General features: G+C 44.9%; 1 protein-coding gene across 1 annotated transcript in view; it reads left to right on the top strand.

Moving 5' to 3' along the window:
- Nucleotides 1-14,437, top strand: part of LOC107689339 (ribonuclease inhibitor-like) — a 41,859-nt gene that overhangs the window by 2,037 nt on the left and 25,385 nt on the right. The gene's annotated exons all lie outside the window — the stretch shown is intronic.

Here is a 14,437-nt window from a genome sequence, read left to right as displayed (position 1 = left end):
TTACCACACCAGTCAAATACACACTCACCTCAGTCACTCGTCGGCTGGTCTCAAGGTTACAAGCTGCTCTCTATGGGTTCCTTGCCTCCCGATCTACCTGTCACGCCTCGGATTCCTCAGTTCTCGGCCGAAGGACCTCAGTGCCAAACCCAGATAAGACTGTGTTCTCTGCTTCCATTTATTCCTCAGTTGACTCTTTTCTGTTGGAAGCTCCTCCTAAGTTCCTCTGAATAAGCTTCCCGACTTACGTTAACCTGTCTGTTTGCCTCTTTGTCCCGGATGTGACAGAAGACCAACCCCAAAAAAATTTTACGGATTACAACACGGACTCATGGATTCTCGGAGCACATCCTCACCGGAACCCTTACCCATCCGGACTGTCACCGCCTCCCCACCCGCCTTTCCCATGGCCCGGCCAGCAAGCTATTTGGGTGAGGCAGCCCTGTGCAGCGGGTTTTTGCTGCAATGTTCCCTCTACCTGGAGATGCAACCACACCTGTTTGTGACCGAGCGGGCCAAGGTGTCGTTCATTATCTCGTTGCTGTCTGGACGAGCCTTGCAGTGGGCCGAAGCCTTGTGGAATGCACAGAGCCCGTGGATTCACTCACTGGATGGCTTTGTGAAACACTTCCGGGAGGTATTCGGTCAATCGACCACGGAGGTCACAGTGCATGAGGAGCTCTTTCAACTGCGGCAAGCCGAGTTATCCATCCACGGGTATGTGCTGCACTTCCGCACTCTCGCCGCTAGCAGCGGCTGGAACGAGGCCGCCCTGCTCTCGGTCTTCTGCCGCGGCCTCAACCTGGGCTTACGCCAACAGATGGCCATCTACGATGACACCGTGGGGCTCGACAGCTTTCTCCAAAAGGCGGTTCGCATCTCCCAGCACCTAATCGCGTGCCATATGGAATCGCTACCCGTTGCCGCTGCCTCACCCAGCCTCTCCGCTCCAGCAGCAGAGCCCATGATCACGGATAGCTACCATCTCTCGTCCACGGAACGATCTCGGAGACTCACCCGTGGCCTGTGTCTCTATTGTGGATCGCCGGAGCACCAGCTCCGCACCTGTCCCATTCGTCCATCACGCCCAGCGGTGATCTTGATTTGTCTTGCATGCCTCATATAAATGCTCTTCTAATTTATCACACCCAATCCTTCCCAGTCAAAATCCTCGTGGACTCCGGAGCTTCGGGGAATTTCATCTCCTCCCGTAGTCTCGCCGGGTTCCAAGTTCCCCGCTGCAAAAATGCCACGACCTACCAGATCACCACTGTCCAAGGAAAGCTGCTGGGCAAGGGGCTGGTGCGGCACCGCACGCCCGAAGTCGCCCTACGGATTGGATGTTTCCACACCGAATGGATCTCTCTACTGGTGCTGGAGGAGGCCGTCGTGGACATCGTCCTGGGACGCCCCTGGCTCGCCAAACATCAACCCACCATCGCCTGGAAGTCCGGAGACATACTCCACTGGAGTGCGGAGTGCAAACAGGAGTGCCTCCGAGATCTGCCTATCCCGAGCTCCGTCGGGAACGACCTCCCTGTCTGTTCCACCTCGGGTGACGAATGGAAAACTGCCTTTGTAACGCCCACCGGGCACTATGAGTACCGGGTCATGCCCTATGGGCTTTCCAACTCACCCTCCATATTCCAAAACTTCATGAATGAGATCTTCAGAGACATGCTCAACCGGTTCGTCCTCATCTACATAGACGATGTACTCATATACTCACCCAATCTCGAAGCACACCGTAGCCATGTCACCAAGGTACTCCAACGCCTCCGCCAACACCGCCTGTATCTGAAGGCGGAGAAATGTGAGTTTCACCAATCCACCGTTCACTTCCTGGGCTACAGGTTGCACCCTGCAGGGGTGCAAATGGACCAGAGGAAGGTGGATGCCATTCGGAACTGGGCTCAACCGACTACCATCAAGGAGATGCAGAGATTCTTGGGGTTCTCAAATTTCTATCGCCGCTTTATCGCCCACTTCAGCCAGTTGGCGGCACCACTTACCTCTCTCCTCCGGCGGAAGGCCAAATTACTCACCTGGACCCCGGAGGCACACCAGGCCTTCAGTCAGCTCAAAGCCACCTTCTGTACGGCCCCGGCCCTTTCCCACCCGGACCCCAATCTCCGCTTCGTGGTCGAGGTGGACGCAGCGACCCTGGAAGTGGGCGCCATCCTGTCTCAATGGCAAGGTGAACCCCCAGTGCTCCATCCATGTGCGTATTTCTCATGGAAATTATCCCCGGCGGAGCAGAACTACGACGTTGGAAATCGGGAGTTGCTGGCCATCAAGCTCGCTCCATCCATGTGCGTATTTCTCACGGAAACTATCCCCGGCGGAGCAGAACTACAACGTGGGAAATCGGGAGTTGCTCGCCATCAAGCTCGCTCTGGAAGAGTGGCGGCATTGGTTGGAGGGTGCCAAACATCCATTCGAAGTGATCACAGACCACAAGAACCTACAATATCTCCGAGAGGCCAAACGTCTTAACCCGAGGCAGGCCCGCTGGGCTCTGTTTTTTACCCGCTTTCACTTTGCGGTCATGTACCGTCCAGGGACTAAGAATGTCCGAGCGGACGCGCTTTCCCGCCAACACCAGCCAGATCCTACCCCCGAAGAACCAGAGCCCATCCTGCCACCTTCCGTCTTCATGTCTCCGATTCAATGGGCCTGTCCCATCCACCCTGCGGATAACCCTTCTGGACTCGGTTCACACCTCTCCGGGATCGGGACACCCAGGCAGCCACCGAACCCTCTCGCTCCTCCAAAACCGCTACTGGTGGCCCCACATGGCCCGAGATGTCGCCCGGTATATCGAGGGATGTTCGGTCTGTGCCATCTCCACCACGCCACGTCGTCTGCCCGAAGGTAAACTATTTCCGCTACCCATCCCTCTCCGGCCCTGGTCCCACCTGGGTGTGGACTTTGCCGCTGACTTACCTCCCTCGAACGGATTCACGACCATCCTAGTCTTCCTCAGTTCTCGGCCGAAGGACCTCAGTGCCAAACCCAGATAAGACTGTGTTCTCTGCTTCCATTTATTCCTCAGTTGACTCTTTTCTGTTGGAAGCTCCTCCTAAGTTCCTCTGAATAAACTTCCCGACTTTGGTTAACCTGTCTGTTTGCCTCTTTGTCCCGGATGTGACAATAACCAGTGTTGGGTAAGTTACTTTAAAAAAGTAATTAATTACGAATTACTAATTACATCGTCAATATTGTATTTAAATTACTTTTCTAATTACTCTGTCTGAAAAGTAGCTTAATTACTCAATAAGTAACTTAATTATCTGAATTATTAATTACTTCATAAAATCCCTATAAATCTTTATGCATAGAAATGAAACTCTTAATTCTTTCAGTTTGAGTTAAACATGGAATAGTTTAGCCTTTTATCTTTAAAACAACCGTAATACTTAAAAGCATTTTAATAAAAAATGTGGTTAACAAATAGAATTACTCTGCAAAATATCTGAATAACAAAATAAGCTTAAGAAGAGTAAAGTTTTAAGTCATCAATATTGTATTTAAATTACTTTTCTAATTACTCTGTCTGAAAAGTAGCTTAATTACTCAATAAGTAACTTAATTATCTGAATTATTAATTACTTCATAAAATCCCTATAAATCTTTATGCATAGAAATGAAACTCTTAATTCTTTCAGTTTGAGTTAAACATCTTTTGGTCCAATAATTAATATCTCTGTCTTATCCGAATTTAATAAGAGAGAATTATTGGTCATCCAATCTTTTACATTTTTAACACACTCTGTTAGCTTAGGTAATTTATAAGTTTCATCTGGTCTTGTTGAGATGTATAATTGAGTATCATCGGCATAACAGTGGAAACTAATCCCGTATTTTCTGATAATATTACCAAGGGGCAACATGTATATTGAAAAAAGCAGAGGACCTAAGACAGATCCTTGTGGCACTCCATATTTTACTTGTGATAATTGAGATGACTCCCCATTTAAATGAACAAAGTGCTAGCGATCGGACAGGTAGGATCTAAACCATCTTAAAGCCTGCCCTTGAATACCTGTATAGTTTTGTAATCTATCTATGAGTATGTCATGATCTATAGTGTCGAACGCAGCACTAAGATCAAGTAAAACTAGCAATGAGATGCAGCCTTGGTCTGATGCAAGGAGCAAGTCATTTGTAATTTTAACAAGTGCACATAATGAGCTCTGAGACGGGAAAGACTGTACCTCGCTTTAGTTTTATTACATAATCAGAGAATATTCGTTTTTGATTTGAATTGGTTCATTTAAAAGTAAATACTTCAAGTTTTCTATAGACATATTTCTCACGTCTGTGTGTGAAGTATTCGCTGAGTTTCGGTTCGTTTTTGTGATGCGTTTCAGAAAGAAGTTCACGGAGACAGAGACGGCAGAAAGCACACCCTGTTTGTTTTGTAGACTATATTTTACAAAAGCACAATGTTTTGTTGTTATTGTCAGTGTACACAAATAAAAGTATACCTTTTATAGATTCTATTGATTTTAGTCTTATATGTATCTGGGTATTTTAGGTCCTTTTCTCTCTTTTCAGGAAAAATTGCAAGTGAACGTGCCGACTCGCAGAGGGTTAAAGACGCTGCATTCAATTTTACCTTTAGACGATAAATTCAGATTTCAAATTAAATATTATTTTAGAACTGTAAATACTTTATAAGTAACTGTAATTAAATTACCTAAAAATGAAAAGTAATCCCTTACTTTACTTTTTTCAGTGGATAAGTAATTTAATTACAGTAACGTGTTACACCCAGCACTCACTATAACAACAAAACATTGCACTTTTGTATAATAATGAAAGCAAAGAGGATGCACTTTCTGCCGTCTCAGCCTCTGTGAACTTGAGCGCGTGTATACTTGCTTTACAGACATGAAAAATATATCTATGGAGAGTGAAATGTCTACTTTCAAATGAAACAATTTAAATCTGAAAAAACAAAGATTCTCAGATTATGTAATCCATCCTCTACGTTTATTTGTGTGCGCTCACTATAACAACAAAACCTTGCGCTTTTGTGAAATAATGAAAGCAAACAGGATGCGCTTTCTGCCGTCTCGACCTCTGTGAACTTGAGCGTGGAACTCTGTGTATACTTGCCTTACAGACATGAAAAATATATCTGTGAAATGTCTACTTTCAAATGAAACAATTCAAATCTGAAAAAAAAAAAATATTCTCAGATTATGTAATCCATATGAAACTTGCATGCAGGCGCATCCACTACTGTGGAGATGATGAGTCAGTGTTGCCGAATTCATCTCTTAAGCCGAAATCACAGAAAACACTAGTTTATCAATAGGTTATTAAAATGTTAATGCAGTTTAACCTTATTGTTTTTCCCTGACACATGCATCATCATTACTTCTGCCGGTGTGCTGTGGCAAGTTTTATGCGTGCACTTGAACGGTTTTTAGGCTATGTAGGCAATTAAAGGCTCATTAGCATGATTTAAGGGGTTTATTGATATACGTGTGGTTAGTCGACTAATGCTTAAAATTAACGACTACTAGTCGACCAGAAAAATCTTTAGTCAAGGACAGCCCTAGTGATTTAGGGATTTCTGTTCAGTTTATAAGCTGCCAATCATGACACAATGGTGTGTTTGATCACAAGAGGTAATACATGAGATGTAATGGGGAACACATCGCTCCTGTGAAGCAAATGTCCTCCTGTAGGTGTTTATTAGAGGGGCAAGTGACTGTTTCTCCAGACAGATCCATCCTTGTATCACTATGAATCAATATCTCACATTCAGCTCTGTGTGTCTGTTCAATTCTGAAGCACATGGCAGTTTCAAATGGCACCATTGAGCATCAACATGCATAAATCTCATTCTTTCAGCAGCAGTTTGTGGCAATGCTTGTCATTATATCTCCGCTCCTGCTCTGAGACCAGAGTCAATAACAAACTACAGACACTTGAACTACAATTCACATTGTGTCATTGTTCTCTACAGGTTGAGGGATTGTGGCGTCACAGATGAAGGTTGTGCTGCTCTGGCTTCAGCTCTGAGATCAAACCCCTCACACCTGAGAGAACTGGATCTGACTGGGAATAAACTAGGAAAATCAGGAGTGACGTTACTCTCTGATCTGATAGATGATCCACATTATAAACTGGAGAGATTATACTAATGTGAGTATATTATTATTTAAATCTTTTAAAATGGCCAAAGTGTAGTAACAGGCCTCATATGTGTGTAATTGGAGAATATAAGATAATAATTCAGCTCCACTTTAGTCTCTGTACTTTACACTGTGTTTAATTATGTGATGATCTATAAATATATTTATATTTTTCATCTCTGTGTGGAAGTGATAAAGAGAGAGTTGTTGATCATTTAGAATGGCTCAGAATTACCGGACTGTATGTTAATTGACTTTTTCTGTGATGGCCTTAACCAGCCTTTAAAATCAAGAGTGATTCATGAGGGTCCTCGTTTGTCACTAAGTAGTTTTTTGGATCAAGTTTTGTGGACTGTTGGTTCAGTGTTCACGGTGGGTGTCGTGGAGGAATGCGACACCGCACTCATTCCTGTAATGGCAGCCGCACTGGAGCACGCTCACAAAATGGTGGCGACAGCGGAGCCTGATCGCAAAATGGCGGACACAACAGCGCCTCGTTATGTCACCGCTGTCAATCCTGAGTCCAGTCAAGTCACAGTTGATCGTCATGAGGCAAGTCAAGTCACAGCTTATCTTCATGAACCAAGTCAAGTCACAGTTTATTGTCATAAGCCAAGTCGAGTCACAGCTGATCTTCATGAACCAAGTCAAATCACAGTTGATCATCATGAGTCAAGTCAAGTCACAGTTGATCGTCATGAGTCAAGTCTAACCACAGCTGATCTTCATGAGGCAAGTCAAGTCACAGTAGACCGTCACGAGTCAGGTCAAGTCACAACAGTTCTTCCTGAGTCAAGTCTAGTCACACTTGATCTTCCTGAGTCAAGTCAAGTCACAATTGATCTTCCTGAGTCGTCAAATCACAGTTGATCGTCATGAGTCAAGTCTAACCACAGCTGATCTTCATGAGGCAAGTCAAGTCACAGTTGACCGTCACGAGTCAGGTCAAGTCACAACAGATCTTCATAAGTCAAGTCAAGTCACAATTGATCTTCCTGAGTCAAGTCAAGTCATAGTTGATCATCATGAATCAAGTCAAGTCACAGTTGATCGTCATGAATCAAGTCAAGTCACAGTTGATCGTCATGAGTCGAGTCAAGTCCCAGTTAATCGTCATGAGTCGAGTCAAGTCACAGTTGATTCCCCTGAGTCAAGTCAACTCACTAAGTCAAGTCACAACTGCTCTTTCTGAGTCACATCAAGTCACAGTTGATCTTCATGAATCAGGTCACATCACAGCTGATCATCCAGAGTCACGTCACATCACGTCTGTTCACTCCGAGTCCTGTCACTTCCTGCCTGTGGCACCCAGACCCTCAGGGACTGCTCATCGGTATACCAGACTGGCATCCAGCGTGGAGGACCCACCATTGGTGGCTGCCCGCGCAGCCGGTATTCCCAAACCCACTCACTCTAGCCCTCCTGTTCCTGAATCTATTCCCCCGTCTGTAGCGCTTCCCATAATGGGGATCGCTTTATGGAGTGTATGGGCTGCATACACCACTATGGAGGCCGTTTGTGAACTCTCTGCCCGTCCTGTCACGGCTATGGAGGCCTTCTGTGAACTCTTTGCCTGTTCTGTTCTGTCCAAGTAGGTCGTCTGTGAACTCTCTGTCCGTCCTGTCACGGCTATGGAGGCCGTTTACGAACTATTGTCTCATCCTGAACTGGCCAAAGAGGCCATTTGCGAACTATTGCCCTGTCTCAATCCAGCCAAAGAAGCTGTTTCTGAACTCTCTGCCTTATCTGTCACACCTGAAACTGTCTGTCTGTCTGTCACAGCCCAAAACCCCTTCTTTGAAACCTTAAACCTGCCTGTCATGAGCCCAGAGAATAACAATGCGTTCCGTGTCTGTCCCCGTCTGCTCTGCTGTGGTGGTCCTCAGCTCCACCTGTACTGCCGGCTCCACCCTGGCTCCCTGCTCCGCCGACTCTGCCTCAGTCCCTGGTCTTTCCACTTTCACGTGGACCTGGCCCTCCGTCCCTCCCCCTGTTTCGCCTCCGCTCCACTACCCACCTGGATCGTATAGTGTTGGGAGTGTCTGGAAGCCGCTCCTTTGGGGGGGGGCTCTGTCACGAATCCGGTCCATGAACTTCCATCTGCTCGCCACCAGAAGTCACCCTTCCACTACTATGGACTCTTGCACCACACCACTGTTGCACTTCACCCGGACTACAGTTCCCATCATCCATTGCACTGATTACACACACACAGTTGATTGCACACAGCACTGATTGCACACAGCTGTCATCAATCACACCTCCCCTATATAACACTCACTCTTATCCCCGTCAAGCGGCCGAGTATTGTATAGCATTTATCACTCTCTTAACGATAGCTACTCTACGGAGCCTGTTTACTTTCCATAGCCTTAGCTTAGTCTTGCCTTGTCTGTTTCCTCGTGTCCTTATCTTGGCCTGTGTATCTCGGATTCCCCCTCTCGTCTTGCCTTATTCTGATACTGTTTGCCCCTGCATGGACCTTGCCTTGTACCTGGACTTATCCCTCTAGTCTCGCCCTATTGATCCTGTTCGCCGATCGTAGACCCACGCTATCCCTAGGATATATTATTGTGTCTTGCCTCCTACATACCTCTTGCCATTATCTGACCCTTGCCTGTCTCTACCATGTCTATTGATAAAGCTTTGCACTTGGATCCGCACGTCTCACGTCTTGTCAGCCCCGTAACAACTGTCATGTGTGTCGTCTTTCACTCTCTTGTTTTATAGGTAATGGCCCATGAAACTGAGTGCAGAATCATTTTGGATTCACTAGATATTTTCTACAATGTACATCAGATGTCCAATCTGACCGCTGGGATGATTTGAACAATAATGTAAAATAATAAATAACACATTATTTTGAAAATTAAATAAAGTGTATTTGTGTTACGAACTGCTCCAAGACTTGGGTTGAAGATCCAAACGCAGCTTTAATAAGGGTAATCCACAATCATAATCAAAATACCAGGCAAAGGGTCAAACAATCCACACAACAGAGTCCAAAACACAGGCCGACAGGGATATCCAGGAAACCAGGCACAAGATCAAAACCATAACACGCGTAATCAGAGAGAGTGCTCAGAAATGCAGTGTAACACAATCAAGACTTCACAACGAGAGAGTGAAAACACAGGGCTTATATAGGCAGAGTTAGCGAGGGAAATGGCAGGTGTGAAATTTTTCTACAATATTTTGTTTTTAATGCAAATTATTTTTGCTCATTTGCATTGATGTTACACCTTGGGACACAAACACATGCGTGTAATGGATCAAGCAGTGCCAGAATCTCCAGCAGGACCTAATTGATGATCGCTGTGTTGTAACTGATGCTTGTGTGTCAAGTTATGGTTTTAAACATGTTAAAAAGAAGAAAATTGGCCTGGAAGGGTGGATATTTAAGGAGAAATGGAAAGAAAGGTATTTGTTCTCTGAGGTCAGCTCAGACCGGTATGTTTAATCTCAACCCATGTTTGTGGTAAAAGAAACACGATTTCCAAACTCGTTCAGAGGAATCAAAAACACAACAAAACACGATGAAACGACAACATTTCTCTGATATTTCCAAATCATCCTCACGTTGATTGGTTTCTACTGCGACGAGGACGAGCCCCTATTTGTTACGCCCCTTGGCTCAAAAGGGACGTAACAATAAAAGGGACACACAAGAAAGCCGGAAGTAGAATACAAAATTTATGAACAAAATCAAACTATAACAAAAGTAGAACAATGTAGAATGTAACAGTCAGGAATCAGTGATGTGAAGTTAAATGAATGCATGGAAGTGTAATGTAGTGAAGCAGTGTTGGATGTACAAAAGACACAAGCTTAAAGGAAACCAAACAAAACCAGCTCTCTTGTGGCCATTCATCTTGATTCTTTTAAAAGGCCCGAAAGGAAGTCAAAAACAGGTGTATTCAGTGAAACTACGAGATAACAATTACTTGGAGGAGAACCCCACAGAAGACAGGTCTTCACACGTTTACAAAACAACGTAGTAATGGAGTGTCAAGGTTTTTTATCCAAAGGACATTAAGAGAATAAATTATATGTTTATACGGTACCGAAAATCATTGTAAGATTTTCAGTGATGGGGATATATCCTGAGCCGTGCAGCTTCTCAGGAATAGATTTACTATAGATCATCATAAATGTGTATTTTGAAATTCAGAAATAGACAAATGATTGCTTGTACATTTCTTTATTGTACTTATCTCTAGTCTCACATTTGAGTGTGTAACCTTTGTATGTATGTTTATTTTTATTTTTATTAAATATGCGTCATCTCGAAAAGAGGGGCTTCCACTTGATATCGTCTAGAGAAATGTGTGCCCTGCCATATCTTGATTTAAATATTTTAAATATTTTCTTATTTTGAAATGAACTTTAGCAATATTGAGCATAAAATATATTTTTTAATTATTTTTATTTTCATTTTTTTATTTGCTAAGGTGTCAAAACATATAAGTACATGGTAAGTGTAAAAGTACCTATTGAAATAAAATGCTAATGAATGCAAGATATCAATTATAAATAAAATTCAGAATATATACTAGAAATGTATCAAAATAAATGAAAACGGTGGCACAGGTTTATCATCATTGGATTTGGATTTCTGTTTCAAAAGCAATGAATAATAGAGGTTGACTGATTGATTGGTTCTGCCGATTAATCGCCACCGATAGTCGATTGCTGGAACTATCGGCTATAAAATCCATGCCGATAGGATTTCCGGTTTGCGTTCATTGCTGGAGCGGCTAAGTGGGTCTGGTATATTTTTATGGTACAAGAGCGAGGGTGACCTCTAGAGGCGAATCACTGAAACCACGTGCTGTTTGTTTTGACACGTGACACTGAGCGCTGGACAGGGCGGAAGACTTAAGAAGCGGATTTAAAACAGACAACGAAACCTGTGTACAAAGTATACTGTAGTGCATGTTTTCATATTGTAATTAATTTGTTGAAAAGATGTTGCATTAGTGGAGAAAGAAATGCGGTAGGCTATGGTTGCTGTCAAGGCTGAGAGGTTGCGAACAGCGCCTCAAGCAGTTAAAACAATGTGACCAAAACCAGGGATGGGCAGTATTTCTGATAAATGTATTTAAAATGCGTATTTGAAATACAAAATACTTTTTTGTATTTTGTATTTTGAATAATGTGATACTTATAAATTTAAGGCAACACCTGAACTTAAGTTTTGAAGTTGAAGTCAGTGGATTTTTTTTTACAGACTCGTCAAGATCCGACTTATTCTATTGATAAAAGTTAGATGTTTAATATATGCAAATTGGAAGTGCCCTTGATGTGTTTTAATTAATGTGGGAAGTCGTGGCCTAATGGTTAGAGAGTCGGACTCATAACCCAAAGGTTGTGGGTTCGAGTCTCGTACCGGCAGGGATTGTAGGTGGGGGGAGTGAATGTACAGCGCTTTCTCCCACCTTCAATACCACGACTGAGGTGCCCTTGAGCAAGGCACCGAACCCCCAACTGCTCCCCGGGCGCCGCAGCATTAATGGCTGCCCACTGCTCCGGGTGTGTGTTCACGGTGTGTGTGTGTGTTCACTGCTGTGTGTGTGTGCACTTTGGATGGGTAAATGCAGAGCACTAATTCCGAGTATGGGTCACCATACTTGGCCACATGTCACGTCACTTTTTTAATTAATAGGCTAATAATGAACCACAAACTACAATCGTTTTTAAGTAAGGGGACATCCAAAAAACATTTATTTATGTAAATTTATCATTTTTGTGGGCGGAGCCGATCTGGTGGCAGAAAATGCCAGTTTTAACTTAGCAGTCTATAGCCATGGAATAAAAAAAAAGTTTATATTTCAAAATTCTGACTTTTTTCTTGCAATTTCGAGATTATATCTCACGTTAAATCTCATTATATCTTTTCTCCTCAGAATTGACAAACTCGCAATTGCTGAGTTGAATCAAGTTATAAAGTCCAAACTAGGAGATATAAACTTGCAAATAGGTAAATCTTATGTAAAATGTTATAAGTTTAAATAGTATTTCATGCTTTAACTATACGGCTAATACAATATGTCCCCTTTGTGAATATTATGTAGACCTATTGTTTAAATCAAATATATGCTTTAAAGGGTAATCAGGTTTCATCCATAGTTTGTCCGTTTAACGTCTGCGTTTAGCTTCAAATGGCGTCTTTGACGACAGTATTATATAAAAATTATTTGCATTCCGATTATGACATCTAAAGTCACAACAATACATTTTTTCTCTTATTCCATCGATTTTACCCGTTTCCCTCCACTTGTTCCCAGTGTTTTGCTGCCACCACAATGCGCGTGCAGTTGCAAGTGACGTAACTGTGACGTCTACTCCAAATTGGTCTACTGTATAGTCTATGTTTCCCCTTCAGGAACTTGAGCTGCGTCGGAGAACGCTTTGGGAATGCCTTCAGCGTGACCACGCTCTGAATCACATGTGTAATCAGTCCAATGGAAGGGCGAGATGTCATAGGCGGGTGACGTAGCGACCAGGAAGCTATAAAAGCATGTGAGGTGGAACCAGCGTCAGCTTTCTGTCATTCAGCAAACACTCTGTGTTGTGTCAGTCATACTTGTCATTCTGTGAGTCTTATTTGATGTTGTTTGTCTGAAAAACAAGTCATAAAGCATGTCAAAGGCTACAGAGAAAACCAAACATAAGGTCGAAAGCGGACAGCGGTGCAGGCTGTGTGTTCCTCCCTGCCCTCGCTACATCATGAGTTGTGATACACACAGTCCCCGCCGTGCTCAAGCGTCGGGACTGTCGGCCACCCAGTTCCGACCAGGAGAAGCCCAGAAAGTTAGTGTGGTAAGTCGTGCGCCTCCTAGCAAAGACTGGGGAACGGATCGTCGCACTCCACAGACCGCCTTTAAGAGGCCAGACCTGAGGAGCATCATCTCCTCAAAGAAGAAGTCCTGAGGGTTGTGCGCCCAGGAACATGGGGGTGTGTCCCCTTGGGGAGGGGCACGTAACATTCCAACAGATACTAGGGACTCCTTCCCGGCACCCTCAGGGGACCACTGTACAATCTCCGCTGCCACAGTTGTTTCGGAGAGCAGCGGTCTCCAGCTAAATGTTACATGTTCGGTTGCCTCCTGCCATGTTTCAGGACACTGGACATCTAACATCCCCCCAGCAAAGTGAAATGTCCAAACTAGTGCCCCTTTCAGAGAAACTGGCAGCGTGGAAGCTACTGCCAAATATCTCTCCATGGGTCCAAATTCCGTCGTCAACAGGTACCAGGAGGCTCATAAACAGGCGGCGGTATTCCAGCGGTTCCTCCCTCGCCGCTCTCTAGCTCCGGGTGCTGCTGGGCGGGAGCAGCCTTTGCTTGTACCTCCTCATACCGCGAGGCACAAAAAAAGAGTGTCACTTCTCGCACACCCCGGCAACGGGACCGAGGTCAGCGGCGCTCTAGGTCGGGGGCTTTAAAGTCGAAGCCTGATCTGAGGGTCGTGCTTCAGAGGAAGTCCTGAACATGATAAGTTCAGGACCTTTGAGGGCGGCCCCTACTGGGGAAGAGTGGGGTGCACCGCATCATACAGTGTCCGTCTCTCCTCAGTGCCCTCGGGAGATCTTTCTGCCAAGCCTGCCACCAACGGTGCTTCAGGGCGCAGCGGTCTCCAGCAAGCGCTTCCCTCAGTCTCTTCCGCCCGGAAACGTAGCGGAGCTGAGGGGCTCGCTACCCCTTCTGGGGTCTCCAGAGCAGCTAGTTCGGCCGTCTCCTGCCGGTCTTCCACTTCAGGAAGACCGCCACTTCCACCGAATTAGCAGCTACAAGTACACCGGAGGCCAGTCTCAAGAGACTGGTTCCCTTAGTAGACTATTTAGCAGCGTGTAAGCTACTGCCAAATGTTTCTCGTTGGGACCTGCATACTGTAGAAAAAGGCAATCGCATTCAGTTTGGCGCTCCTCCGCCGCCTTTCAACTGGGTCTTTCCCACATTTGTGGGCCCCGAGCAGGCTCCGGTATTAGAACAAGAAGTGAACACTCTCTTGAGGAAGGAGGCCATCAAGGTGGTCCCTCCTCACGACAGACAATCCGGGTTCTACAGCCGATCCTTAATTGTTTCCGCAGAAGGATGGAGGGTTGCGTCCCATTTTAGATCTACATCAGTTGAACCGCTCAGTCATGCAACTGAAGTTCAGCATGCTCACACTCAAACAAGTCGTGTCTCAGATCAGGTCCGAGGACTGGTTTGTCACGATCGATCTGAAAGAAGCATATTTCCATATCTCCATCCTTCCTCATCACAGGAAGTTCCTGAGGTT

This window comes from Sinocyclocheilus anshuiensis, unplaced genomic scaffold (assembly GCF_001515605.1).
Source record: "Sinocyclocheilus anshuiensis isolate Anshui unplaced genomic scaffold, SAMN03320099.WGS_v1.1 scaffold1335, whole genome shotgun sequence".
Taxonomy (NCBI): Eukaryota; Metazoa; Chordata; class Actinopteri; order Cypriniformes; family Cyprinidae; genus Sinocyclocheilus; species Sinocyclocheilus anshuiensis.
Note: the sequence above shows the minus strand (reverse complement) of the source record. Positions and strands in the feature narration are given on the sequence as shown.